This window comes from Wolffia australiana, chromosome 3 (genome assembly GCF_029677425.1).
Source record: "Wolffia australiana isolate 7733 chromosome 3, ASM2967742v1".
NCBI lineage: Eukaryota > Viridiplantae > Streptophyta > Magnoliopsida > Alismatales > Araceae > Wolffia > Wolffia australiana.
In genome coordinates this window covers 3852806-3878041 of record NC_135837.1, presented here as the reverse complement: position 1 = coordinate 3878041, position 25236 = coordinate 3852806, and the positions used below count along the sequence as shown (strand labels likewise).

The window sequence follows — 25236 nt, the reverse complement described above, 5'->3', positions numbered from 1 at the left end:
TTGGAGAAATCTGAACCTTTTCCAGGGCCAGGAAAATCGCTCTCGTAAAAGGACCAAGGGACTCTTCATAAAGCCAAAGGTGATCTCATTGGTCTAACGGGATTCCCTCTTGAGAGAACGCTCAAGAAGGAGCTTCATGAGACCTCTTAAAGGGATTCAGATCCTCTAGAAGGGGCACTAGTGAACCTATGGAAGCTTGGCCCAACTCTCACCCATCAACTTGATCCAATATCTAGAGCATGTCTAAATTTGCTTTAGAGTTAGTTGGAAAAAGATATCCTCAATTTTCATTTGGAGCTTTAGTGAAAGGGTGAGACGATTATTTTCTTGCTCTAGGTGGGAGAGATAAAATTATTCTCTATCTACTCCCTTTCCCAAGAAGTCCTCTCTCTCTATACATTGGAACTGCCAAAGGATCCAAGATGAACTGCCTAGAGCTTGTGGAGGTGGAAGGAGAGGCCTACCAGTCAGGTAAGCCAATTCTTTCTTTCTCTACCCTTCTCCTCCTCGACTGATCTTGATTTCTTGTGGTAGAAATCAAGAATTAGGGTTCTTTCTCTCTCAAGACCACTGTCCTATATGAATTGGATGCGCTTGGCCCAAGAACACACCTGATTCCATATTCAACACTTGACAGATGATACAAATGTGGAATGAAACTACATCTTTCAAATCCTGGTTGAAATTTATTTTCAACAAATATTTGGTCAAGAAACAATTATATTCTTCTGATTTTCTTCCCCATTTAATTTTGATGTATTAAATCAGATAAAGAATGTTAAAAAATATCCAAGAATCACTAAAATGTATTTTTACCCTCATTAAAAATCATTTAAATGGGGAAAATCATAATTCCCTATTGCTTATACTCCATTCAATGAAAATAAAAATTGAATATAATTCCTCAACTTCACCCATTTTTACCTCAAATCTGCTCAAATTAGGTCTTGCGCTATCTATGGTCCGACCCACACGCCCCCCCTAGTGAGGAATATAAATTTATTGCTTAATCAAGGGAACTTCTCACTGAATCTAGGTTAGTGATTGATAAGCCGAAAATAGGGGTGAAAATTACGCAAAATTTTTAGCCCTTGTCGTTGTAAATTTTTGGCTTATGCAATAAAATTTATAAAACTCTACTTAATATGTATAGTGATAAGTATGAGTGTCGTCCAAGGGAGGCAAGTAGGAATTTCAATTTGATTTTATTTTTGGTGTTTTAGATCCTTATTATAGTGAATTTGATCTTCAATGAGGATCAAGTCACCCTAATTAGGTGAGAATTTAGAGAGGGGGATAGAAGAGATGAGAAGACTAGAAGAATTAAGGGCTCTAAATTCCCTTCTTTGATCCTAATTAAAGGATCCAAGAAGTCATTTAGAGAGGTTGAAAGAGGGTTCTTAAAATGAGTTGGGTTGATTTTTGCAGATTGATAATTCAGAACTAAAATGGGGAAATTGAGAATTCTAAGAATTAAAACTAAATTTTTTAGATTTTTCTTTTGTAATGCAATTGAATGCCCACGTAAAATTTCTCAATTTCTCTTCTCAATCCTAATCAGGGCTTGTACATGCCGGTCAAGCCAAGCGATTTAGAAGTTCAAACTAGAATGGAGATGAAGAAACAAACAACTTAACCTATTTCATTCAAAATGCACAAAAGTTTGAATACAATGAAAGAAAAAAATACCAAAACTGTTGATCCAGGCTGGGACTCCTCTCTGTCTTGCAGCTGTGATGAAGCACCCTCCAGAATGAGCCCTCCTCTCGAAATTCAGCTTTTATACCTAGGTTACATGGTGAAAATCACCATTTTACCCCCGTTTAGTAATTAATTTTTATCTATCAATGTAATCTAGATCTGAATGATCCAACTGTACAGATAGAAAGAGGGGATCAAGACGAGCAAATCCATAAAAAAATCATCTCAATCGGACGTCAGGATCAAAAGTTATTAATAAATCAATTTGAACCAATTTTAACCATTGGATTAAAATTGATTTATTTCTTAATTCACGCAATGACTTGTCGGCAGCCTATTGGTTGCCGCATTTCAAATTTCTTTGGCGGGCTCTATCTCAGTGCGCCACGTACCCCACCTGCGAAAAAAGAAAAAACAAAAGAAAATCGAAAAGCGGGATTTGCATATGCATCGCTACGCACGTACCGGTGCGTTTCTTTATACCTTATCCATTTAAGTGTCGCCACATCACCACCCTTGCACGCGCGTTGTATGTGCTGCACGGGCGGTGTACTTACCTCCTGCGTGTAGTGCACATCTCATATCCGTTGGATTTTAATCCAACGGCTATGATTTCGCCACGTCGACGCGGCGGAAGGCACCGACGCGCTTTTTCAACAAAGCCCTTCATAAAACAGATTATTGATATCTGAAGCCACCCAGAGGTATTTGTATATATGTCCTTTCGGCACTCTCTACTCCAATTTTCTCTAAAATTAATAATGCAATTGCAAATAAACCATGAATGATTTTAAATTGGATCTTTACGCCTGCCATGGCGACCGAGAGCTGTTTTCAGGGTCTTTTTGCAACGAAACGTTGCAAAAAGGCCCCGAAAAGTCTAGAAATTGCATAAATACATTTTTTCTCTTATAAATATGCACTTTTTTAATAGAATAATTGCATTTCTTCTTGAAATAAATCCCAGAAAATTCCTAAAAATTCGTAAAAAATTCGTAAAAAATTCTAGAAAATTCTAGAAAATTCCCTGATTAATTCCCATTTTGATAAATGTCGAAATAAACTTTTTAATGTGCCATTTTCATCCAAAAATAATTATTTTGAGCTTCAATAAATCCTTACAAATTCATATAATTAACAGAAAATTAGGGAAAAATCAGAAATTACTTGAAAGCATTATTTTCGTGTAAATATATGATAACAACCCAATTTTAAGCCTTTTAAATGCATAAATCATGCTAATAACATGAAATAAAGACCGAAATTAGGGTGTTATCAGTGATACATAGCATCAGTTACCTAGACTTAATGTATCATTCATATCCTACTTCCTAGATTATCAATTTTTTGTTCTGAGCTCAAAGTGTGCCTTAACTTTGTAACTAAATTAATTAAGAAGGTTAACTTTATCTCTTATTTCACCTTAATATATATTGCATTGGATTGAAGGAAACAGCCACACACTAATGTATATCCATTTAACTTTGAAAATTTACGAGCATTCCCCTAATGGGGATTATAATGTGTCAAATTATAATCTGTTCAGTTCTTTCTTTGGCGGTTCATTCTCCAACAGTTCTTGCAGTTGCCTCCACAGTTCCCCAGGTAGGCTGGTGGCATCTTGTATGGCGCACGTAGGCGGACAGGTACAGAGAAGTAATTCAAATTTCATGGTCCACATCCTACTTGGGCGGTAATCTTGCTAGGAGTTCCTCGAACATCACCCCGGCAAACTCATGCAGCACGTCTAGTGTCGGCCATAGTAACCCACCCATAGTGGCACCAAGGTTATTGTCATCTTCATCCCCCAAAATAAGTGCAGCCAAACGGGCTTGTGCGCACCCCTTCCTACCATCGTTTTCCTGGGGTGTTGGCCCTCGTATGGTGACGAGGAAGATCTCTTCCCCTTCTTTAAGCTGTCCTTAATTTTCAGAGTGGTGTCCCACGATTTCTGAACCCCTTGGTCTCTCAAAAAACATGGTTGAGACCCCTTGAGGAAACATATGACACGTTCTTGACAAAAAACCTCACGGGTTCCCATGAGGATGTAGAGACCCAGGACTACTACAAAGTCATCCATGGGGTACACCATTGAGTTTGGTCCAGCCCTCCCATGTTCCCACCTGCTGCAACAACCCCTTGGCCAGGGCGACAATGTCTCGCACCTCCAAGTTGACTACCTTTATCTTCCCTGTAACTGGGGAGAGCTTCAAGCTGAGTCACCTTGCTTCTTTTTCTATGAGGATGTTGTGCGTCATCCATGTGGCCGTATCGGGCGCCCTCCTACAATGCCACCAGGCACTATAGAGGGTTCAATGTCACTGTGATGTTACCCCCGGGAATGTTTGGTTGGGTCAGTGGCATGACCACAACACTAACGATGGTGGCCGCTCCTGCACCCCTCTGGAAATCCTTCATGAAACAAGGTTCCCCACATGTGAAGCATGCCAGCCTACCGCCCCCACCACCTAGAGCTGTCTTCACTAGTCTTGGGCTTTTCCCTTTTCAAGGCCTCTACTATGGCTCAGTTTATACTTCCTCTTCAGACCCTAACTAGCTTGGCTGAAGGTGTCTAGCGTGCTCTAGATGCTGCGTGCTCCACTTCGTGGATTTCTCTTCCAATTTTCCAATTCTGTTGGAGTGGAGGTGTACCAGTCCCTCCACAATTTGGTAGGTGGCCGTAATGTGTTGGCAGTGCCTCCTCTCTAGCTCTCTCTGGGCCTAGTGGGGGAGTCATTTGGCAAAGCGGTAGAGCTTGTCCTCACCGGACGTATCAGTATTTATGGGAGAAAATTGATTCACATATTCTCTCGGAGTACCAGACATCCGAAGGTTGTCGAGCTCTCTCATCGCCATCCACCGAGTATTGTATGGCATAAAGTTCTCTTTGATCTCGCGTACAAATTCTTCAAACATAGCCGGTTTCCAATCTCTGTCCCCCAAATGTTGGCTCTACCATGGCTTGTCATCCTCCATGAGGAAACAACTGGCCTGTAGGACCGTCTTCTCCTCTGGAATGTCGTTGTTCTCAAAGTATCTTTTGCTGTCATATAAGTCGACCACATCCTCCTCCTTACCCTTCTCCTTGAAAGTCATACAAGTCGCAGTCATATAAGTTGGTCTCAAAATTTGGAGATGGCATTGAGATTCTTAACCCTCCTCCACTAGGTCGGGCCTTGTACCCTTCAGCACGTCGTTGGTCTGCGAACTCCAGTTTTAGGGACATCATCATGTTTGTTAGTTCCTGTATAGTATCTTGTATGTAGTCATGCTTCTGCTTGAATTTTATCTACTGCATCCTGATTTTTGTCCACTTGGATCTTAAAGCCCAAGAAACTCTTCTACAATAGGAAGAATTCTGCAGGTGCCATTTTGCCTTAATTAAACATCCATGAGAATCGCTAGAAAATGGCTTTTAAAAATTGATCGAAATCTCCAACGAACCCTTTAGAAAAAGCCATTTTCCCTTAAATGAATCTAATCAGAACAAAAACTTCTCATAAAATTGAAATCAATTAGAAAACCTAGAAAATAGGATTTGAAAAACAGCTAAACCCTACAACTGATTCTTTAAAAATAGTGATCTTTTGGTCTACAAAGGCACTACACACAAAAATTCCAACAAAAAGGAACATGGCCACGGCATCCTATAAGAGGGCTTTCAAAAGAAACTAAACCTCAGGATTCAACTGTTAAAAAAATGGTCATTTTTTGGTGTAGAAAAATAGATACAAAGAACTTTAAAAGAGAAAGTACCCACAAGAAACCCTATCGACGGGGTTTCGTTAATAAAATTGATGTCTTTTCAAATCTCCAGGAGCCTAGAAAATAAAAAAAACCAAAAGAAAGGCACGCAAAGAGATGTCGAGGAGCCAAAACACGGGGGCCCTCAATAAAATCCATAACAAAAAATAAACACATATAAAATACAAGAACCTTGGAGGCTTGTCGTCAAGCTGGATACGTGAATCTCGAGGTCCTTCGCGTCGGCTTAGGATCCACCCCTCAGCTGTTAATACCATCTTTCAGCTGGTCCTCCATCAAAACCCCTTTTTAGGGGTTCATAATGATACTTCAATTTTCAATTTTTTATGTCCATTGTCAATTTTAAAACCAGAAACTAGCTATTCTTTAAAAAGTTGGTTGTGGGTTTGAGTTGTTTTTAAAATCTCATTTTCTAGGGATTCATTATGTTGTTCATTTTAACAAGTTTTATTTTGATTATTTGTTGTTTTAAAATCATAAAAAAAATACTTTTTAAATTGTAAGTGTGCCCTTTAGATGTTTCTTAAAACAATTGTCCAGAGTTTCTTGTTGATATTTCATCTTTTGGAGTTCTTTGTTTGTATTTTTTCCTATATCAAAAAATGAGTACTTTTCAAGAGTCGCATTCTGGGATTTAGTGGTGTTATTCAAAGTCGTTTGATCAGGTGTCATGGACCTTGTGCTTGTTTTTAGAGTTTTTGTGTGTAGGAGCTTTCCTAGACACAAAATATTATTTTTAAAGAGTTAGTTGTGGGCTTTAGCTGTTTTTTGAAAATCTTTTTTCTAGGTTTTATCCTTGATGTTCAATATTATGATAAGTTTCTGTCTGTACTAGTATCATTAAAGAAAAAAATGGCTTTCTTTAAAGGGTTGTTTGGGGGCTATGGTCGTTTTAAAGGCCCTTTCTAGGGATTCTACTCTATGTTTAATTTTATTAGAGTTTTTCCCATTTATCGGTCTTTATACAGATAAATAACTAGTTTTTAAAAGTGTTGGATGTGGGCTTCAGTTGTTTACTAAAGCCATTTTTAGGGGTTCTTGTTGATATTTCATCTTTCAGTGTCCTTCTTTTGCATCTTTTTCTTTACAAAAAAATGACTATTTTTAAACATTCAGATTATGGGCTTTAGTTGTTTTTTCTAAGCCATTTTATTAGGTGTCGCAAACCTCGTTTTTTTATTTTTAAGTTTTTGTGTGTAGGGGCTTTCGTAGACAAAAAGATCACTATTTTTGAAGAGTTAGTTGTTTTTCAAACCCTATTTTTCTAGGCTTTCTCCTTGATGTTCAGTTTTATGAGAGTTTTCTGTCTGTTTTGATATCAATTAAAAATGGCGCTCTCTAAAGAGTCGGTTGGAGGCATTGGTAATTTTAAAAATAACTTACTAGGGATTCTTATGGATGTATATATTTATGACATTTTTTCTTCTCTACTGTCATTTATAAAAATAAATCAGTAGTTTTTTAAAAAGTCAGGTGTGTGCTTCGGTTGTTCAATAAAGCCCTTTTTTAGGCGTTATTATTGATACTACAATTCAAGTGTTTTTTTATGTGTATTGAAAATTTCACAAACAGAAACTAGTTATTATTTAAGAAGTCAGCGATAAATCGCAAATTATAATGTTTAATTGATGTATATTACATTACATTTATGTGTTTTAATGGTCATATTTGCATGTTATGATATATAAATGGATATAAATGACTTGCACTTTGATTTTATGATTGTTTTGAATTTTTAGTATTTTTACATGGTATTTAACCTATTTTCATTGAATAAATATTTCTTTTATAGGGTCTTAAAATACTTGGCTAAAGGTTGGTAAGGGTTTTACTGATTTTCCAGAAATTTTCCATATTTTTTATAATTTTTTGACCATTATTTAGTCAAGAAATGATTTTACGAATTTAAAGAATATATTTTTTATTTTTTTTGCCATTTTATAAAGGTATATGTATATATACCATGTGGCATCCATGTCATTCGCCCGAAATTCGAGTGAATGAGTGGATGCATTAACTGATGCAATAATGAGCAAATCAGTGTGTGTGGACATCAAGGAAAGAAGGTATATTTTGTTTTGTTTTCATTTTCTTTTGCGTATAATAAATACACACGGAGAATCTATCTCCACGTGCATTTATAAAGTCTGAATATGTTTCGTACATGCAATCAATTGCTGCGTGCATTTAATGCATGCGACAACCGATTCAGGTGCAGTTACTAAATAAAAATAAAGAAGAGAGGGAGAGATTCCTCCTACGCGGAATCAATTAGACGCATGCATTAAATGCACGTGGCAATCGACTTCGCGTGCATTTATGAAATGCTAAGCTTACCTCCTCCTATTTTTTATTAAACAAAGACGTAGGGCGACGTGGCGCTATATCAGCCACACGAAAGGCATATTTTGTTTTATCTCTCTTTTGACAGCAATGATTGTGCCATTTCAGCGTGCAAAAATGTGGCAACGCACGATCTGAGGGCAGTGAAAACAAGGCAACGAATCAGAAAAGGCCACTTCTATCTACTTGGAGGAGAGATAAAATTAATCCAACGGCTAGGATTAATCCCCACTAAAATGATGATATCTTGAGATCTAGGTGTCCAATTGAGCTCCAATTTTGAGGGTAGATTTTTCCTTTCACCCTCTACAATCCAGATTGTTGGATTTTTAAAAGGAGGGTCGAGATGAAGGCGAAATTTACTTTTTGAAGCTTTCCCCAAGGATTTGGCCAGGAAAGACACAAGAGGTGCTTTGGAAGTCTTGTGTCTTAATTGCCATCTTTAGGGGGAGGAAATCTATGTTAGGCTTCCTCTCCCCTAAAGAACCCTTTTAAAGGGAAAGCCCAATAGGCTTTCCCCTTAAAAGGGGGCCCAATTGGGCAACCCACAACTACCACTCCCTCTCTATAAGAAGGGAGAGGAGTGAACGTGGGAAGAAGTCTTGAACATTTTGAAAATTCTAGATCTCGATTTGATTAATGGCAGTTATTATGTTGTGTTGACTTATCAACAATCTCGGCAGGCGCTCGTTTGCGCTCGCGTGAATCAATGGGGATTTTGAAAAAGGATAGGATACCTGTCGAGGAATATGAGAATGATTGGAGCAAAGGAGATATGGGGATGACACTAAATCAAGAACTGAATAAAAAAAAACTTTAAGAGATCAACATATAAAAAAGGATTAGAAAACGATAACGGTGTAATGAGAGTAAAATAAGTATTGAAATGAGAAAAAAGAGGAGAAATTAAAAAAATAAGAATTGAAAAACACAAAATTGTATAGTAAAAAAGACAGACATGGAGAAAATTGGAACATAATGACAATATAAGTGAAAACTGAATAGAACAGAAGAGGGATGATAAGGAGCGAATAACCAAATAACAGAAGAAATGATAAAGAAGGCCTAGATTGAGAAGTGGATATATGATTATTGAAATAAACTAATCATATAATTGAAGAGAAAATGAAAGAGAAATATAGACAAAATTACGAGTGAAGAGGGGCGGGGGGAAGGTGAAGGGAAAAACAGAATCACTGAATAAATGAAAAGACGAACAAACAAAAGGGTGAAAGAGGAAAAAAAATCCAGAACAACAGATAGAAAGAGGATAGAATATGAAGATTAGAGAAAAATAAAAGAGGGAGAGAATGCAAAGATAAAAAAAATCACAAAAGATAAGAGGAAGTGAAAAATAAAGAAAAAACAATGAAGACTAAAGATGCCAAATTACAAACATAAATCGAAAGGGAATAAGGAGAAATAGGAGGATAAGAATAGAAAAAAGAACACGAAAAAATGAAAAGAGAACAGGGAGGAAGGAAGTTAATATCGTGGAAAAATATAAAAGAAGATAAGAGAAAAGACAACAGAGATAGAAGGAAACAGAGGAGAAGATAAACTGAATAGATTGTAAGCAAAGAAGAAGATAGAATATTTCAGAAAAAAGAAGAAAATAAGAGAAAATGAGAACCATGATTCACAATCAACAAATGATGTAAAAAATTATTGTGCATCATACTATCCATCTGTCAAAAGGAAGAATCAGCTGAGGATGAACACAGTTGCATAGGACTAACATCAAGTCTTGCAGACGAGGAACACGAAGGACAATAAGAATGACATGAAGAAAACATGAATTACTACCACCCTCAAACTGATCTTTCTCCCTCCTCCCATGCATCTATGCTAAAACAATGGTCATAAATGAAAAAAATCATGTGAAACTTCATAGACACGTAAGAATGTGGTCAAATTTTCATTTTGGAGGGCAATAAGCAATCACAATGGCAAGAACAGGGGACAAAGCACAAGTCAACACCATTGATCCTCTTTCATTGTCTTCGTACCTGTTGCCCACAGCGCCACCGCCTCTTTGGCGCGCAACTGCACCTCTTACCACGCTGCAGACAGCAGGTCAATACTTTCCTCTTCATCTTCTTCTTCTTCCTTGTTCTCTTGGAGCCATTGCGAGAGTCAAATGTCTGCCTCTTAGAGGCCCACCAACCTCACGTTCTCCTCCCTCAAATCAAGAAGCACCTCCTCCTCCTTGCTCAGCTTCTTCTGCTCTACTTGCGGCTCTGATAACACCCTAATTTCGGTCTTGATTTCATGTTATTAGCATGATTTATGCATTTAAAAGGCTTAAATTTGGGTTGTTATCATATATTTACACAAAAATAATGCTTCCAAGTAATTTCTGATTTTTCCCTAATTTTCTGTTAATTATATGAATTTTTAAGGATTTATTGAAGCTCGAAATAATTATTTTTGGATGAAAATGGCACATTAAAAAGTTTATTTGGACATTTATCAACATGGGAATTAATCAGGGAATTTTCTAGAATTTTCTAGAATTTTTTACGAATTTTTAGGAATTTTCTGGGATTTATTTCAAGAAGAAATGCATTTATTCTATGAAAAGGGGCATATTTATAAGAGAAAAAAATGTATTTATGCAATTTCTAGACTTTTCGGGGCCTTTTTGCAACGTTTCGTTGCAAAAAGACCCTGAAAACAGCTCTCGGTCGCCACGGCAGGCGTAAAGATCCTATTTAAAATCAATCAGGGTTTTATTGCAATTTTTAATATATATTTTTAATGTTTTAGGAGAAATCGGAGGAGAGAGAGTGCGCCAGGGGCATTTACGCAATTACTTTTGGGTGGCGTCCAAAAGCAATTCCAAGCTTTTTAAGGACTTTTCTGCAAAAAGGAGGATTCAAAATGCTCCAGCCAATGAGAGAGCGACACGTCATTGCGTGTTTAAAAACGAAACTAATAAATAAATCAATTTTAAATCCAATGGATTAAATTAGTTTAAAATTGATTTATTAATAACTTTTGATCCTGAAGTCCGATTGAGATGATTTTTTTATGGATTTGTTCGTCGTGATCCCCTCTTTCTATTTGTACGGTTAGATCATTCAGATCTAGCCTACATTGATAGATAAATATTAAGTACTAAACGGGGGTAAAATGGTGATTTTTACCCTATAACCTAAGTATAAAAGCTAAATTTCGAGAGGGGGAGCTCATTCTGGATGGTGCTCTATCACAGCTGCAAGACAGGGAGGAGCTCTAGCTTGGATCAAGTTATCTGGTACTTTTTTTCCTTGATTGTATTTGAACTTTTATGCATTTTGAATGAATTAGGTTAAGTTGTTTGTTTCTTCATCTCTATTCTGATCTGAACTTCTAAATCGCTTGGCTTGAGCGGCATGTACAAGCCCTGATTAGGATTGAGAGGGGGAATTGAGGATTTACCTTGGCATTCAATTGCATTCCAAAGAAAACTCTAAAAAATTTAGTTTTAATTCTTAGGAGATTAAGATTTCCCTTTTTATTTCTGATTTAGCAAATTCTCAAAACCAACCAAAACTTAAATCAAAAATTTCTTCCAACCTCTCTAATTGAATTCTTTGATCCATCCAATTGGATCAATTAATTCAATCTAGAGCCCACATTTCTTCTTTTCATCTCATCTCTTCTACCCCCCTCTCTAAATTCTCACCTAATTAGGGTGACTTGATCCTCATTGAAGATCAAATTCACTCTAATTAGGATCTAAAACACCAAAAATAAAATCAAATTGAAATTCCTACTTGCCTCCCTTGGACGACACTCATACTTATCACTATACATATTAAGTAGAGTTTTATAAATTTTAATGCATAAGCCAAAAATTCACAACGACAAGGGCTAAAAAATTTGCGTAATTTTTACCCCTATTTTTGGCTTATCAGGCTCCATGGCCGCCTCGTAGAGCGCGATGAGCTGGTTACTATCGCCGATGAGCAGGCCAATTTTCACGCGCAAAGCTTCCCTCTCCGCCGCCATCACTGCCGCTCGCTCCTCTTCACGATTGCCACCGCCGGCCTTGTCAAGCTGCGCCGTCAACTCGTCGATGCGCCTGCGACGGTAATGTGTTATTACAACACAGTCGTCATATCTATCCAATCCCAACAGACTAGATGATGCCTGAAAGCTTTCCCACTTGAAGGATCTAGGCAATCCCGAAACAGGTGTAACCCCATCCTCAGTTGACAAGTTGTGAGAAATTTCCCTTCTCTCTGCTAACCTTTTCACTCTATTGACCTCTTGCTGCATAAACCTGAAATACTTCAATATTCTTTGAGAAAGAAGCAGCATTAGTTAAAATCAGTGCATCAAAACAGTAAAGATGATCAGAAAACGGCGTTTAGAATTCTTTAAAGGCAGGGGATCAGATACTACCTTGAGCTTCAATGCCTCCAGGACTTGCAGCTACTGTTGCCTGTCCGATGAGCTTTGCAGGTTTGCCTTGGCCTAGAGCTGCCCCTCCATTTCTTTACGCTTCATTTTTGCCGGCAAATTCGGTGAACAAAATTTAGGAAAAAGGCTATCTTTATGTACAGAAATCTGTAAGCGACAATACCTTTTCCTGCAGGCTTCAACAAGGTTGGTCCTTATTGTTGAGCTCACCCTCTAAGCTTTGATACCTCTCCTCCATTCTCCTAAGGGGTTCTCCTTTCGATCGGCAATCTTTCTTGACCTTGTCAATATTTTATCGATAGAGGCATTCAGAAGGAAGGAGTTTTCCTTTCAGTTGAGTTAAATACTAGAACTGGGATTATTATCTTTATTCTTACCAGTTGCTTGGTCTTTTGAAGCTCCTTGTTGTCGAATTGCCTCTTCGCAGGGCCAAGCTCCACAACCCTCACCTGAGTTGTGAAATTCAGGGAGCTCAACATCTCGCTGTAGTCCTTCTCCGATGGGCTAACTTGCACGAACATCAGCAGCTTGGAATGCCCATCTACAATTCCAACAATGAACACAAGAAAAGAAACAAGGAGATAAAAGGAACTGAACTGAAATTTACCCAACAAGTTTTGGAGCAAGTGGGTCAGCTTCAAATTCCCATAAGGAGGTGGCTATGCTTGTTGGCAAGTGCAGATATAGCACGTCGTCAGGGGCGGACTGGGACTTGTTGATGCTCTGCGCGTCCCTGAGCCACTCTCCTTGTGCATCTTTGTTGGCCAGCCTCTAGCTTCTGGCCAAGTCCACAAGCATGAGCTTGCTGTTCATGTACTCTCCGTTCACCAAGTTTTTCGCCTTCACCCACACACCGAGTATGAAATGAGATCGGCTGTAGTGCTCATTGATGTTGTTTGAGCCGACGACGCGCGCACTGCTCCCAGATTGAAGCACGTCCCACGATTTCTCCATGCTGTTCACCTTTGCTTCCACTATTCCGATGACTTTAGATGCTTGCCTCACCTTCAACTTAATTGACGATGTGGAGGAGGACACCGGCAAGTCCCTGATTTGCTCATTGTAGACTTCGAGAACACTGACGGTGACATCAAAGGAGAAGGCTTCTCTCTTGTTCCTAGCTATCTTGGAGAGCTCCTTGAGAGTTCTGCAGTTGACGCCCCTATTCTTCTCCAGGCCTTCTGTGGTGAAGGTCATCGCCATGCCTGTCTGCCCGTACGCAAATATGCACATGTTGAAGCCATCGAGGATGGAAACCACCAATGGCAACACATTGGCGTACACGGCTGTTTGATCTCCCTTGGGTGTGAAAACTCGATCAAACTTGAATATCTTCCTCAAACTCGATGAGCTTGACAGACCAAGATCACCGCCTTTTGGTGCCTTCAAAGTCCAGCGACGTTAAAAAGCCGACAGAGATCTCTTTCGTGGTGAGTGGAAGGCAGCGATAGAACACTCTGATGTTTCCTTTTGCTTATTGGACTTGATTGTAGAGCGTTCTTCTTTTGGTTAGCTCCTCTGAGTAATTGACCTTGGGATCTTCGCATTGGGTTACTACGTGGAACAAATGCAACCAAATGGGCAGTTCTTGGCGACAAGAAAAAAGAATAAACAGTTCATATTTAACAAGGTTCTTAATTATCGAGGGCCTGCATTCTAGGTATCAGTTTTTCGTGCACTTCGCGGCAATGTTGTACCTGCTATGTCTTCATCACTTGTTTTAGCGAATAGAATAAATTGGATTAACGATGATCATTTTGAGTTTTCGGATGCACAATACAGAACATTCATCAGTCCCTTTGCTCCCAATAGAGTTTAAGGACGAGAAAAAAAAACTATCGTAGCTAATTCTCATATCATCATTCGCAGATAAAATTTCATTGGAATTGGAAATGGTAAGACTAGAAAAAATTTGTTTCCATCTGATACGCCCCTTCATCATAACAAATGAAACGACAACACATCAACAGGAAGAAGAAAAATGAGTAATAAATCTTGAAAAGTCCAGCTACGTTAATAGGTTGCGAAGAATCTCATGATAGTTTCTAACAAAGAACTATTGAGATACTGATTTCAAAAACCTGTACAACCAATCATCCACTTAGACGGAAAAAATACATGCACAAAAAATTGGTGATCATAGTGTAGATGATCTTCTGACTTGGACATTGTGAGTCTTCCAGAAATATTCATCCTTGATTTGAATTTTTTTTTGGGACCCTCAATACCGACTAGGTTTGAGTCGTCACATGCTGCCTCGTGGCCCTTTGTGGCGACAATGTCGTGCATGAACCATCCCTTCGAAGATGTCTCAATAACCATCGTCGTGACCACATCCATGATCACATGCTCAGCAAAGAAGAAATCGATGGAGTTGCAGAGGGTATAGTAATTAGGGATATTTATGTCTATTTACAGGTGTCACACGGTCAAATCTCGAGCTAGATCTCTTGCTCGGAATTGGCGTTTGTCGGCCTCAGTGCTTGGAGTAGAACATTGAGCAGCCTTGATCTCTTGCAGTGGAAGCTTGTGCAATTGCTTAAGATCGCTTGAAAAGGTTTAGAGGAGATGTTGGTGCTAGGCACCGTCTGTGAATAGGGTCATTGCATTGATATCTTAAAGAGTACATCGAGATTACATGGGGGAAGATAAGGGGTATTACAAGGAACGAGACGAGGCGCCTTGCGCCGAGGTGTTGTTGCCACACCGCCTTAGGGCCGCCGCTCCGCGCGCGCGCGCCCGCTCTGCCGCTACGCAAGCGCGCCGGTCCGGGCGCCGTGCGCCCGCGGGCCTGGCGATCACACATGCCACCCTTGCCTTGACAATCACAGTCTGTGCGACGTCGCCACATTCGACGCCCCACAGCTGGGCGCTGCGCGCCCGCTGTGCCGTCTCGGCGCTCTCTGTGCGCCACTTGCCTTAGTCTCCTGGCGGGATGTCTCCCTACCGCGTGCCCCGCACACGCAATGCGCGCGCTGCTCGCGCGGCCGCTGTGCGGCATCCCGCACAACTCCGCGCGCTGCACCTGCGGCATGCCGCCCGGCCTGCGCGTCCCACACCCGCGCACAACACATCCCGCTCCCGCGCAGAGCGCTCGGCGCTGATGCGTAGCGCTGGCGCCCGCGCGTCCCGCACCCGTGCACAACACATCCCGCTCCCGCGCAGAGCGCTCGGCGCTGATGCGTAGCGCTGGCGCCCGCGCGTGGTGCTTGGCTTTGGCGTGCGACGTTTGGCGCACGCGCGCACATGCCGATCAGCCCGCGCGCCCAGCACACGCGGACTGTACCTGATCCGTCCCGCTCTGGGCGTGGACGGGCACGTGCGCAGTCTACCGTGAATCACCACAGACAGGGGCAATGGCCTAATATATCAGGTATTTAGATATCACTATCCATTATGACTCAATCCTTAAAATGTCGTGAGCCAAATACAACGGACACGCCCTCCCAATAAGCACGCAGGCCTTTGGGCAGGGAATGTCGTCTATTTAGGGGCCTAACAACAGGGTAGATGCCTGTCACACATTGGAAGCTGTTTAAAGAGACATGGGGTAAACTAGTCATTGTCTTTTTATCATCGTCATTATCCTCGGCTCGATTTGACTCGCCCCAACAATGGCTGTTGCTTGTCCTTCCTCCTTCGTAGAGGTGGAGAATGCCACCGTCTCAGGCAAGGTACCTCTCCAACAGTTTCCGCTTCTCCATTCCCTGCCTTGCCTTCCTCTCTCTTCTCCTTCTTTTCTTCTTGCTCGCCCTCCACCAGCCGTGCGTGCATGAGCCAGAAGGCCGACTATTTTGAAGTTCTCTTTCTCTCTCTAAGCTCACCGGACGATGGCGACGTCACCATTGACTGCGTATCGGAGCACCTCTGAGAGCTTACTCTTGGCCCGCATGTCGCCGAAACTCTGCCGTTGAGCACTGCCGCCACCTAGGTTCTCCGGGACCTCAACTCCAGCTTTAGAGCACACGTGCAGGTCCCCTACCACCCCATTTGCTCTTTTTTGTCCATCATCCTCTCGGGCGATGGCGAGGGCCGTTGGTGGAGATCAGTAGGGAAAGCCAAGGATTACCGTCATAGGCGGCACCACAAAATGGAGACCTTAGATTTCTTTTTATTTTCTAAATAGAGTAGCGTTTTTGTTTGAATTCTAAGAAAGAAAAAACATATACCGGAGAGTGCTATATAAGCTCTCTCCATCATTGTAAATGCTGGTGAAGTTGAATATAGAAAGCTTCATTTTCACCCTTTCAGCACCGCTGTCATTGTCATGTTGCTGCGGCACCGCCACTTATGTTGTGCTACTGCCGCGCCGCCATCGTTGTCGTGCTGCCGCCCCGCTGCTGCTCTCACACCCAAGCTCTCATCCTCTTGTTTGCGACAAGCCGTTGTCATCAGAGCCCAATGATCTTAATGGATACATCTCCCTCCTACGAAACAGTTCGCCACACCCTTGTGGAGGGGTTTCAGCAGATTACTTATGACTTTCAAATGTTTGAGTGCAATGTCTATAGAGTAGATGCATTTGAGGGTACAAAGCACTCCATTGTCCATACGGGGTTGTCGGTCAAACGCTGCCAAGACCATCCCAAGCTGCAATGAGCGTCGTCTGCCTCAGGTCAATCGTAGCTTCTTTCATCAGCACTGTTACCCTTAGTCACCCTAATGGCTCTTGCTATCCTTGTCCCTCTGCCGTCGATCGAGCTTTGATTTCCCTGGTGGTGCAACTACCAGCGATGACGTACGTTGCAAACCCTAGGGTTTGTGAAGCTCTGTTGATATCTCACTAGCAGCAGCAACTGATGACAAGAACCACACCGAGCAGCTCGGACCGACGTCCGTGGCCCCGACTTCAAGAACTTGACCTAGTGATGGTCGACAGGTTTGGTGTTATTTTCATATGTTTTGAAATATTTCTGAAACATTTTGGATTGGGCCATTGTGTTTGGGCCTCGTATGTGTTATTTGTGTTCTGTTCGTATTGAACGTTAAGGGGAATCCTCATCACGTGATGGTTTTCCCCTCATTTTGGCCCACTCAGGCATCCACCCTCTCCTATATAAAGGGACCGCATGCCTTAGGAAAGCTTTGGAGTCTATTGAATTTCAAAGAGTTTTTTCTCCCAAGTTTTTTCTTCAAGTAAAGATAACTCCCAAAGGGAGAATTATCTTTACCATTTTCTAGCACAGATCGTGGGAACTTGCTTCAACCCAATGCTTCTCCACAACGTCGTATTTTGTGGGGAAACCCGTTGCTGCTGCCCTTCTCCCGTTTGAACTTTCCTTGCACCGTGTCTTCTTGAAGCCATTTCAAGAACATCCCGTGCCACCCTCACTATCCTACAAGAAATGCCGCTCCAAAACCTCTTTCTGTATGCCCATTTGCGCATTGCCACTGATCGCCTCAGATTGTTTCATCTCCGCCAAGAAATTGGTTTCTTGAAGATTGCCGTCCAAGAAGCCAGCTCTTGAATCATCCGCTAAGAAGACACGGTGTTATAAGAATATTCAGCCCAATGTAACCACTTGGACCAAGCCTCCAAACACCTGTTCACCACTTCTGTTTGGCCATCAATCTGTAGATGGTAAGAAGAGCTCATTCTTAACTATGTGCCTTGCAGATGGAATAACTCCTTCCATAACTCACTGGTTAATACCTTGTCTCTATAAGAAACGATAGCGATGGGTAGTCCGTGTGAAGGCACCACTTCATTAACACAGTATCGTGCTACCACTGCTGTAGTAAATGGGTGTTTCAACAGAATAAAGTGGCTGAATTTGCTCAATAGATATACTATGAACATGATATAATTAAATCATTGCGATGTGGGCAAGCCTTCTATAAAGTCCAATGAGACTTCTTCCCAGATTTTCGCTGGGATTTGTAATGGTTGCAAGAGTCCTGCGGGAGATAAGGATGAGATTTTGTTAGCTCGACAAATGTGGCACTGTTCAACGTAGTTTTTGATGCAACATTTCATTCTCAGCCAGTACAGATCTCGCAGGTTCTAAGGAACCTTTATGCCTGTCTGAGGCGGAATCATGATATGCCTATAAGACTTGCAATAGGAGGGATGAGTATGTTGTTCCTTAGAATCTATTGTTAACACCAACATATGAGTCTGCTTTTAACATTTCATTCTCGGCCAGTACAGATCTTGAAAAATTCTCTTATAGGTTCTAAGGAACCCTATATGCCCACTTGACGCTGAATCATGATATGCCTGTTAGACTTGTGGTAGGAGGGAAGAGTTTACTGTTATACAAAAGCATTCCGTTGTAAATCTTAAACTTTGGACGACTAATTGGGCTCAACTTTTTTCCTTTGATTATCTGATGGAACTTTGGATCTTGTCTGACTTCCTGAGGAATCTGGGAATGGTCAAACAGGTGGGTACGAGAGGCATGCAACTCCTGAATTTCAGCTAGTATTGGGGCTCTGGATAAGGCATCCACCATAGTATTGCTCATCCCAGGTTTATACTCAATCTTGAAGTTAAAACCCAACAACTTATAAGCCCACTTATTGTCTGTTTCTTGTATTTGCTTATGACTTGGCAGATACTTGAGACTATATTGTTCAGCCCTGATGATGAAAGGCATAAGTGTCAGGTAGTGTCTCCATTTTTATACTAATAAAACAATGGTCATTAATTCTCTCTCAGATGATGATTTAACTTGACTTCTTTTTGGTGACACATGGCTGTAGTAGGCTATAGGACGACCATTCCGCATTAATATGGCCCCCACTCCTAGACCCGAAGCATTTGTCTCTATAAAAAAAGGTATATTGAAATTGGGAAGTGGCAGGATAGGAGCAGAGACCATGGCCTTCTTTAAGGTTTCAAATGCAACTTGTGCTTCTAAATGCCACACAAATGCATCCTTCTTGAGTAGAGTGGTCAGAGTTCTTGCTTTTAGTGCATAATCCTTGCCAAATCTTCAACAATACCTAGTTAGACCCAAGAACTCACAAAGTTCCTTGAGAGGGTTAGGGACTAGCCACTGTTCCATGGCTTCAATTTTGGCCTTATCTGTCATTACTCCATGGTGAGAAACCCGGTGTCTAAGAAACTCCAATTGTTCACATGCAAACTGACACTTTTTAGAATTTATATGTAAGTTTGTCAGCTAGGACCGGGAACACATTCATCAGATGCTCACGATGGTCAGAGATGGAGCGGTTGTAAACCAAAATACCATAAAAATATCATTATGAATTGGCACAGTTCCTAGTAAAATAACGATTGCCTAATATGAGTTCAATTAGTACTGTTGGATCACGTTGAAGTTGAAACTCCTCCACAAGACTCGTACATAGGAAGTTGTGGGAAGCTCCACTATCAATAAGCACGGTGATTTCCTTTCCTTGTAAATCCCCCTTAAGCTTCATGGATTTTGGATGCATCCACCCCAACAGAAAAGTTAGGGAAACATACGCAGATAATAATTGTGCCTCAGGCTGTAAAATTTCTTCCAATTCCTCTTGAATTTCCATGCGTTTTGGCTCTCCCTTCTCCTGCTCATATTCATTCACAATCAATAACTGTAGGGTATTCTTGCATCTATGCCCAGGGTTAAATTTATCATTATAGTGATAGCACAATCCTTTTTCTCTTCTCCACTGAAATTCTTTACCTGTTAAGAGTAATCCCTTTTTCGTGGACAATTCTCCTAGTGTATAGGGAAATTTCTCCTCTCTTGGCCATCCGCCCTTTTTCTTTGCTGTGCATGTGTCGCCTGAGACTCCGTATCAGAGGTTATTGGACCTCGTTTTGACAACCCGCTGAATTGTTGAACTCCTTGATTTCTCGATTCTTTGGATAAGGTGGCCGACCATGTTTGATTGATGATTGTAGTCTCCGTTTGATGGATTTAGCAGTCTCCATAATGCTCATCAGGCCACGTGGTTTTTCATGTGTCACTTCCACTTGAATATCTGGCTTTTGGCCTTTAATGAAAGTCTCTTCCAATGCCAGAGAATGAATAGGAGGTATATACACAGATAATCTTTTAAATTTGCGGCAATAGTGTTTTGTATCACCCAACTGCCTGATATCATGAATTGGTCTAATACTTTTTCTGGCAAAGCATCGCTAAAACGCTTGCCAATGCATATTTTCAAGTATGTCCAATCAAAAAAGTATAACGGTCTTCCACCCAAACGTACCATTGCAATGCCGCACCTTCTAGACAGCTCATCAAATTGTCAACTCGCTCTTCGTCAGGCACTCACTGAACTCCAAAATCGCATTCCATACTTCTGAACCATCCTTCTACATCTTCGCCTTTAAAAATAGGTGCCTCCATTTTGCTTTCTATTGTCATTGCCATCCTTTTGTCTTAATGTCCTATGGCCTTTGATTTGCTTCAATCGATCTTGTTGGTAGTTGTGAATTCGTCTGAATTACGGCTCTCCTCCCTTCTTAATTTCATCGTGTCTTCCACGTTTCTTGATTTCCCTCCTGATTCCAGCGCCACAAAATGCATAGATATTGCGTTCATCAACACGTCCAATTTGGCCTACTGCTCTTCACGCTATAGTTGCATTTCTTTCCGTAATTCCCTCAGCTCTTCCTTGATTTCTGCGATCTTAGGTGTCACCTCCAAAAAATACAACAGATCACAGGTGCCTTTCTTGGAGGTGTCGCCTCTTAATTATAGGCATCCTTCATTCCCTTACCACTCATAGTCAAGACTGGGAGTTAGTAGCCACGTTTGCATCTCATGGGCCATCAGGTCCCCTAGTGCTTGGTGACTGGTCAACATTGTGAGCCGAAATATTAGCTATTTTGTTTAGTCATTTTCTTTCCTTTTATTCCTTTCTATTTCTAGACACCTTCTTGTATTGGGTGCCATCTATTACTTGCCCGTACAACTTTGAATGTATATAAGCCAACAAACTCCATTAGAAAAGAACGAGTGAAGTTAGTTTCTTGAATCTGGTTTTTGCCACTCTTCTTCCTACATCATTGTAGAGAAGTTCCAAAGAGAAGAGAGAAGAAAGATACATAGTACGATGTTCAACATGGTATTAGAGCGATCATCTTCGTCTACAGTGCAGAAGGATAGTTGTGAAGCAACTTTCTGAGGTGTAGAGAGATCGCTGTTGTCTTCGTCTAGATCTCCAATTCGGTGATTGGGTGGTATTCTGAGATCTCCAGATCTTTGATTACTCATATGTGAGCTACGTGAGATCCTTGATCACAAGTTCTGAGGTCCTCGATCAGATCTTTGTTCTCTACTATTCGCATCGGCGGTGCAGAGAGATTGTTATCATCTTCGTCCGGATATCCAACTCGGTGACTGTGTGGTGTAATTAGATCTCCGGATCTGCGATTACTGGTCGATGAGCTACGTGAGATCCTTGATCACAACTTTTGAGATCCTTGATCGGATCTGGTTCTCTACACTCCTTCTGACCATATTGATTCATCATGATTTTTCTGTAGGATGCTATACATTCATATTTAGTGTTACAAAAACATATGGAGAATTCTACCAACGTTGATTCTAGTTCTTGTGGTTTATGTTATTATTTGTTCATTGTCTTGAGTCAACCTTTTTTCACTCTTCTCTTATTCATTATCCATGATTTTATCGAGAGGGATTCCACTGCCAGATCTTGATGATTATTATTCAATCTTTCCACTGAATTATATTCTTTCTCGACAATGAACAAATTCTTTCTTTTCGATGATTCATATTCTTTTTTCACTGAATTTTACACATGTTCAAGGACTGTCATTCTTTCATCTCATCATTTTTAACTGAATTGGCGATGGTCAAATTATTTCTGTCCACAAATTTGACATTAATTTCTCGGGAAAAACTTCAATTTGAACAGTCTTACAAGAGTTTCTCTCTCAATTAAATACCTTAAATGGGAACAATATTATTGTATCGGTTCTTTAATCAAGAATAATCAATGGTTTGGTTCTTTTCAGTTATTTTCTGATTTTAATCTCCAGGGATTAATATGTGGCTTGATTTTAACGTTTAATGTTATGAAACTGATTTGCCCAAATTTTTCGTCCCGTGCTCCTTGGAAATATTGATGGTCGCTCTTGGATGTAGAGGTTTTATTTCTCTGTATCTCTATCTCTATCTCTATCTCTCTCTCTCTCTTTCTCTTTCTGTATCACTATCTCTATCTCTATCTCTATCTCTATTTCTATCTCTATCTCTATCTCTATCTCCATCTCTATATCTATCTAATTACACTTCTCTGGGGTATGAAATCATTTGAATTACAATTCACATAATTTATACTAATTCTCAGGGGAAAAATGTTTATAGTATTTTTTTGTTACTAAGAGTGGATGTTAAGTAACATTAACATTAAGTAAATAATATTAGTAATTCAAATGATCATAATAACAATTTTTTAATGGGCATATATCATCTACGTGATAATAATATGGTTGGCATATGTTCAGGACATCATGTTTATTAATTATTGGGTATCCTGATGAGATTGTCTTTTAACTTAAAATTGACATGTTGAGGAAGTATTGAATTAGAGCCTTGATCCTTGCAATTTGGATAAACGCCAATGAAAGAAAAATGAAACTGTTTCATAAATCCTCTTTCAATTAGTCAGTGATGTCTATTCTCAAGGGCTTCCATGATCAGATATACTGTTGTTGGATTTGAATAATTTTCATTTATGTGTTGACATAAAGAACTGCATGCAGTCACATGTGAAGTGGCATTACAAGACCACATGTAATGCATAAACAGATTTTAAATAACTACCATTGTATATCATACAAAAAATCATCCTCGAGAGGGCTAAAGTAAAATTCCTGTATTGAGAAACGTAATAATCTAGTACAAATTAAAATTCGCGGAATGTGAGCTCTTATTAAAAAAAACATAACCAATTCTCAATTAAGGTAAGTGAGGCCATCCCAAGAGGGCTGAAGAATCTAATGCAGATGCCCCATGGCTAGATGTAATCCAGAATAATCTGGATGCTGGAGGCTACAATCATCAATCCTTGAATCGCCCTCGTCGTTTGTAAAAATCACTGCAAATGGGATCCAAAAATTAAAACGAGGCAGACCATAAGAAGGACTAATGACCAGATGAAGGAAACGAAACACAAGAAATATTAAGAAATGGGGTATGAAATCTTAAAGACCTGATGAAGTGAGTAGCTTTTAAAGGGATATATAGAGTTTGAATTGTGTGTGAATTCTGACGCATTGTGAAAACTTTGTTCTCTTTGTGTAAATTTTGTTCGAATTGCGCAAATTTTTTTCTCTTTATGCGAATTCTGTTCAGATGGTGCGAATTGTTCTAATTGTGCGAATGGATCTAATTGTGTGAACTTTGTTCGGATTGTGCGAATTTGTGCGAATTCTACGACAGGTGCAAATTTTGTGCGAATTGTGCAAATTTTGTTCGGATTGTGCGAATTATTTGAACAGTTGTTCTAATTTTTGCATAAAGAGAGAACAGAACAATGAACAGGGCTCTGTGCGGTTCTTTTGTGCAAATTTTTTGTTTATTTTAAACGAACAGAATAGAAGACCCATGTCTAAGTGAATATAATGGTGGATAATGATTCAGCTTACATGTTGTTAAAAATTATAGGGCTTCACTATCATTCCAAACATTCCAAAAATTTATCTTTCATTCTTTTTAGATATTCCATTGACAAGTGAGTTGAGGGGTAACATTAATGCACTGAAACTGAAATGGAAAATCACTATAGTTGTGGCTGGGTGATCAGGTTGTAACAGAGGTTCAAGGTTTACTAGGGAAAATGTTGTGTGTAATCCAAAATCAGAAACTTGCCTCAAGAGATAATGCAACAAAATATTAATAAAGCATTATCGAGTGAAAATGGGGGTTCACAATTGCATAAAGAATAAATAATGAGACCAAACACACCTTTTTATTTTACAGTTCAGATGTATCTAATCTGATATTTTTCTACAACTTTATGTATGTTAAAAATACTAACTCAAAAACCAAGTTTTTTGGTTCAAATTAGGACATAATTATCATTTGTCTATCATGGAGTGGAAAGTAAACAATACGCGACCATGAACTCATATAAAGATATCATCAAAATTTTATGTGATCACAATGATTGTACAACATTTTAAAAAAATCATGAATAGTGGAAACTCACTTTTTTTGAATCTGGAAAGCGCTTGGGCCATTGGTCTACTCTAACGATGTGGTTCATATTTATTGGACTATCGATCAGTAATTGTAACAGCAATTAATAATTCAAAAAATAAATAGCCCTCTGATCTATATATATTTAATCCATTTTGTACATATTCTGGAAATCTTTAAAAAATTTCTAGCAATCCAGCACATGTTTTGATAAGAACATATTACATCAGAAATTTCAAATATATACCTTACAAAATTGGAAAAATAACCAGATAAAGCTCAAATCTAGTCTCATGTTAATACATGGCCTTATTCTATACTATGGGTTCCCCCAAGTTTAAAAATTAAATTATTTTTAATTAATGTAGGGATGAGTTACTAATTTTTTTTTTCAGAATGTTTTTGTGGAAGAAATGAATTTTTTGATGCAAATGGATATTATCAGGAAATTAGGAGATTATGGTAATTTCAATAGTACGAGGTAGTATTGTTAAAATCTCCTATGGTTTTTATTAGGTAAATTTGAAGGACAGAGAATTGGAGGGGTATATCTCCAATTATTTCTAGACGGTGTCGCTTCGCATGTAAAATATAACAGGGACCTTTGTGCAAAATGCGAATAAATCAAAATAGCAATGCCACGTGGCAAAATCTTGGCCATCAGAAAGCTTAAACATTATTGACATTCATAGGTATTTTCTGTCCATTTTTAATTTTTTTAAAATCCGTCATGGACGTCATCTGTGATGGCAATTCCATCACGTCACGCGTTTGAGGAACCCCGTCATCGTCACGTCCCCATCACAATCAATCTGTCACCCGTCACCAACACGGACGCCTAAGTCTGTCACCATCACCGTCTCGTTGACGTGCAACATGACAGATG

The 25236-nt window shown here is 39.8% G+C and overlaps 1 pseudogene; it reads right to left on the bottom strand.

Annotated features, from left to right (window-relative positions):
• Positions 1 to 4653: 4653 nt before the first annotated feature.
• On the bottom strand, positions 4654 to 16111 carry LOC144700478 (kinesin-like protein KIN-14R; annotated as a pseudogene).
• Positions 16112 to 25236: the final 9125 nt, after the last annotated feature.